We start from the raw sequence: 6,000 nt of genomic DNA, 5'->3' as shown, positions 1-6,000 counted from the left end.
TAGTATCCTGAAATTTAAAAACAAAAAACAAAAAAGAATCCTAGAACTTCTGGTTTCCCTGGCGCATTCAAAATGCGGCTGTTGTCAGGGTGACTATTATTTCACTCACATTCCCCGGACCTGCTTCCCTTCTCTCCTCCCCCTGCATAGTTCTTGAGCTATGCAGTACTCCCAGTAGATTCCACCACAGAAGGTTTAGGCTACTTTTTCATTCAAGGGGGAGAAGCCGTGGGGCCGAAAAAGGAGTTGAGGAGGATGTTCCTTGCCTCCCATCACTGATGTGCTCATAGCGCGCTCACACCAATACCCAGATGTGTTTATGCACAAGCCTGGACACCTGCATGGACGCAGGCACACAGGCATGCTATCTAAGCACAAACACAGATAAACAAATCAACTCTCAAATCCCCAGGGCGATGCAACCATGCACGCACACACACACACACACACACACTACACTCGCAACCGACTGCGTGTAAACACAGTTTTGCAATGTGTTCTATGCCCCCAAATGCTCCTGTCCACGTGTCTTTCGGTATCCCCAAGGTTGGCAAGGTGCAGTAATGCCAGAGCAGTGACTGAGGAATCCTTCAGGCATTGGAAGGAGCCCCCCCACCCTTCACCGACAAGGTGGCTGCTTATTGTTCTGTGTTGGTGGTGGTTGCTCTTGCTTTAAAGGAGGCAGTGTATCTCCTTCCGGGATCGGGATCCCTGTCTGAGTGGTATGTGATGTTCCTCAGCCACATCTGTCCTCATCTCAGAAGACAAACAAGGAGCCTGGGGCCCTGTCATCCTTCTTTCCTTTATGGCAGGAGGGAACCACTTTCACCAGGGCCTCCTGGCTTTCTAGCTGTCACCCTGCTGAAGTAAGACTTCGGAATTTTCTCTTTCAGCGAGGTCAAGCAGCTTCAAAATTTCAAAGACCTGCTCCCAATAATTTCACTTTTGAAAATGCTTCCCATTCCAAGGCTGGTCACAACCTGGGATGAGATGGAGAAATAACACTCATCTGCAGGAGAGTGGTGAGGCCACTTGTGGGGGCCGCGGTCCTTGCCTGTTCTGGGACGGGCCTGTCTAGAGGCCCAGTCAATGTTTTCACAGCTGGGGATGGGAGAGCTGCTCCCCAAGCTCCTTGCACACAGTTGGCCTGCGCCCCAGCAGCTGTGCACGCCCAGGCATGACCCCAGTCCCCGTGGGGGAGTTGGGGGAGTCCTGGGCAGTGTGCCTTGACCGGAACTGACCAGCCTGGCCAGAGCGGCTGCATCTCACGCTTCTGACCCACTTTGCGAGTGTGACTCTTAAATGGTTCTCACATGGCTTCCCTCGCCTTCTATTAACTCCCCAGGCAGCAGCGACAACCTTATTAACTGCAAATGGCTTCTTGTGGAAGTGTTCCATTTCTAATTTTAATAATCAGCATTTAATAAAAACAAAGAGGAGGAAAATACAGGTGGAAAAAACAGACTGCTTTGCCCCTTTCTCATTCATCACCCTGGCAGGTGGCTGCGCCAATACCAGCAGCCACAGCATAGTAGAGAGCCCCGTGCCAGAGGTACACAGGCACGTGCACACACATGCATTCTTGCTCACACATGCACACAGGCACTTGCATGTATACACGCGTGCACACAGGCACTCCCAGTCACACATGTGTGCACACACTAGCACAGAGGCACTTGAGCTCACATACATGTGTACACACCTGTTCCTGGAACTGTACTTTATTCACCACCTGGTCAAATTCAGGCTTAGAACTTCCTCTTCCCTCCATCCCCTGCACACCTCTCTGTCCCCAATCTAACATCTATGATGACTTCCACAGTCCAGAATGGTATGAGTAGCTGGTGTCTCTCCGTGCCGAGAGGAGAAGGGGGCTGCTGGCTTTGGTGATGTGTCTTCTCTCTTACTTCTGCTTTTCCATCAGGACAGTCATCTGTAAGACAAATGGCCCCCTCCTGCCAAGACTGTGAGGAGTAGAGTTTAAATGTAGTTAATTAAATTTACTCAAAAAGATCAACTCTCCAGATTAGGAGCTGGGTTTATTGCCACTAAAAATACACAGGGCAGGGCAGGACAGGATGGGAGAGCGGGGAGAGGGGAGGGGGGTGGGGGTGGAATGGGACTTAGGGCTTTGGATCCTTGGACACTGGGCTGATATTTAAAGACCTTTTACATTGTGAAAGATCTCAGGGAACAGCTGACATCTCCTGGGGACCAGGGGAGGTTTTTATGATAACAAACAATCCCAGTTCAAGGGTGAAGGGACTGTTCCCCTTTGGAGTTGCCAGAGCCTATAGGCAAAGAAGCTCTTTGTTTGAGGTGAGGGATGTGGGTCTTGGGTTTCTCCTGTGACCTCCTGTCCAGCATCCCTCACCCCTTCTCCTCCTCTACCTAAGAGCAAAATAACTCATAAGCCCAGAGCCTGTGCCCAGACAGCGGACTGCACAGGGCTGGGGGTGCTCTCTGGTCCAGTCTTTCCTAGTACATCCCACACCCTGCACTGCCCTCCTCCTCTGGGGGCTGAAAATCCCTGTGGGTAGAGTCAACTGGCCAAAGGTTGTGGGTGGCTTTTAGAATTCACTCAACCAGGCTCATCTGGGTGGAATGTGGGACCTGAGGGAGGGCTTCCTTATCAACTAGGGTTTGGATTCTGCCACTTCACACCTCAGTGCTCCTACACAGGCTGCTCTCCCACCGCGAGTCTCCTGGTCTTCCTGCAAAGCCCTACACAGGTGTCACTTCCTCCATCGTCTTAATCGACTCCCGAGGCAAAGCTGGTCTGTCTGTCCTCTGCTAATTCAGCCTGGACTCTCCTGTTGTTGGCTCGGCCTTCTTGCCCACCTCTCTACTAGCATGAGCTTCTAGAAGGCAGAATCCACGCACCTCTTCACTTTGTCTTCCACAGCACATCCTGATCCTAAGAGGAGCTCAAATGCTGGGCTGGGGACAGAGATGCCAAGGGCTTGGGAGTCTGGGGGGAGAGAGGGGCAGTGTCTGAGGCAAATCGTGTTTGCATGCTGGTGTAACACGGGCAGCCTGAAAGCAAGGAGCCCTGTGAGTCCAGCGCAGCGTCCATGACACTGACAAAGAGCTTGGCTTGAAAAATGTCTGTCACTCTCTTATCTTGAGCTTTGCCTTAGAAACCTAGAGTGAATAAAGTCAGTGCCTTTTAGATTAATTTACTCATCAAAATGTCATTTGCAAAAGCGATTTGCTAGCTGTGAGTCCCTCCAAGTTCCCTGGCTTTGAGCAGGAGGTCACTCTCTGCCAAACATAAACACGCAGGGATTCTGGTGTTCTGATTCACGGTGCCCCATCTGGGGAGCTCACAATTCCGGAGGCAGAGGTGGCTTCCTCTCCACAAACCCCAGGCTTCCAAGACTGCTGCTATCAAGGCACCCGCTTGTCATGCCCTCAAGGGCAGGCTGGGAGAGAAAAGAGGAGAGCAAAATAAACTTTGACAGGGAGAGAAAAGAACAAAAAGAAAAAAGAATCATTCCTATGGAGCAGATACACAGCACAGCAAAAAATTGTTTTTCAAGAGCCAGACATAAGCTCAAAAAGCCGTCATCTACCAGGATATTAATGTCGTTACTTTTTCATTTCTTATATTTAATAACCAAGGAAACACAGCAGTGTAATAAAGCCCCACCACAGAAAGGCCAGTGTGAGGCGAGGACGGGGAGGAGCAGGGCTGACTCACACAGGCTGCTGAGGGCCGTCTCCAGCCGTAGACATGCTCCCAAGGGCAGTGTCTGTTCAGCCACTGTTGGCCATTCTGCAAAAATGAGAAAAAGCAAGAACCAATCTCACCCCCTGCCCTAACTCAAGGCCAATTCCTTCAGCTTCCTGGGGAGAGTGTCAGATAATCAGAGCACGGCAGAACACAGCCTCTCTGCAAAGGCTGCCATGCTTCCCAGACCTGGAGAATGCACAAAATATGGTCAGGCTTCCTACTTACCCTGGATCAGCCACTCTGGGCAACCTCTGTGTGGGCTCTGGGCCTAGGAGCTATATTAAAATTAGGCCCCGGTCACCTGACTTCTTTGCTATAGACACATCACTCCCCATTTAGGGGAGATGCCTTCTGCGGGTTCCATCTTTGCATGGGGCATTGCTTATTCTCTCCATGTGCGCTTGTGTGTATATGTGTGTCCAGCATACAAAGGATATAAAGTGCTTTAGAGAACTCTGAAAGAGGAAACAGCAATCAATACACCTGTCCAAACAATTAGAAAGAGATATTTCCGAGTCTCTTAACCCTACCCGGCATGTATGAGATGCGTGCTGTCAGGCTGGCTGTCATTAAACAACTTCTAAATAATGCAAAGACAATCGGATATACAAATAAGCAATTCAACTTGGGTGATGGATTATTGGAATAATGCTCATGCACCCAAGGCATGACATTTCTGATCACATCGCCATTTCATTTCTCAGGCGATAATGATTTTTCCACTTCTACCCGTGGAAAGTGATCCCATGGCTGGAGGTTTGCAGCCTAGGCTAACACCCTTGGGTTCTATGTGGGATTGTTCATTTTGGTTGATTGTTCTTGGACACATGAAATAGATCTATCTTCCATGTTTCTTCTCTATGGCAATGGCACCAGAGGCATACAATACTCTCCTAAACAAATATAGAGCAAGTGTTTAGAAATCTTGACAGATGATATTAATATGATTTGGCTTTTCAACCTTCTCTCTCTACTAAATTTTTCAATGCTTGATGTCCTTGGAAAAGGCATACTGACATCTTTTTAGAGTTCTTACTATTTGTTGTTTTATTTCAAAAGGATGCTAATATAGTGCTTATATAGTATGGGAATGTCCATAGAATTATCACTGAGATGGTAATGAAACAAGCTGTTGCCTTTGCTGAAAGCAAAGAGTCTGATTTGAGTTCTATAAATCCCACACCTAACTCCTGCCTTTCAGCATCAGTGTCAATGCATGAAGCTTCCCTCTTGGTTAAATCTCATCTTATATACTTACGGTCTTTTGGAAGATGGTCTGGAAGAGACCTCCTTGCAGATGTGAGATGAGGATGTCCACAGGAGTAAGCTTATAACACAGCATGACACAGTATGTCTTTCTGTAGCTCAGAGAGTCTGGCATTTGTCCTTGGCAAGGGTCAACTGTTATGAATAAGAAGTGCTAACTGTCTAAGCTCTTGTTTTCCTGCCTCAGGAAGCAGAATTCTGTAGTACATTAGCTTTGAGGTAGAACTTCCCATGTGGCAAATGCACATTTGTCTACATTAGACCTTCATTACTCAAAATGTGGTCCCTAGGCCAGCAGCTTTGGCCTTGCCTCAGGGAACATTTCAGGCCACACCCCAGACTTACTGAACCAAATCTGCATGCTAATGAGGTCATTGGGTGACTCCTATACACATTAAACTTTGAAATGTGCTGCTCTAAAATCTATGAGAAGTGTAGTGGAAAAAGCTGGACCCTGAGGATACTGTTTTTTAGGGTGATGTTGCAGCTTGACCTGTGAAACTGAGAGTGAATTTGAAGCCTACTCTACATGATAGCTGAGAAACTACATTGATTAATATATGCAAAGGATCTGACCCAGAGCCTAGACCATCTTGGGCTGGGCCTTCAGTGATAGGTGGATTGTCTTTATCAAGTCTTTGACTTATGAAAACACATTTTCATCACCTACTCATTTGTAACTTTCTGTGCCTTTGGAATAGGTTAATGCTAATAAAGTAACTACAACTGAACTCAGTATATGAAGTGATAAGTAAATCTTAATTGTCTTTCTTCCCTTCTCTGAATGAAAGATGGCATGTGAAGGCTTAGAACAATGCCTAAAGACATAATAAATACAAGAATGTGATGACTAGGAATATTCTTAGTAGTTCAGGAATTAACTCCATAGCAGAGTCCCTTGATCAGCTCCACCCTTGATTCTGCAGCCTTTTTTTTTTTTTTTTCAGTTTTTTCACCAAGCAAGTCAAAGAAAGCCCAGGAAAGTTCCTATATCAAGA

This window comes from Otolemur garnettii, unplaced genomic scaffold (assembly GCF_000181295.1).
Source record: "Otolemur garnettii isolate 467f Iridium unplaced genomic scaffold, OtoGar3 scaffold00029, whole genome shotgun sequence".
Taxonomy (NCBI): Eukaryota; Metazoa; Chordata; class Mammalia; order Primates; family Galagidae; genus Otolemur; species Otolemur garnettii.
The sequence above is the reverse complement of the archived record's forward strand: the minus strand, read 5'-3'. Positions refer to the sequence as shown.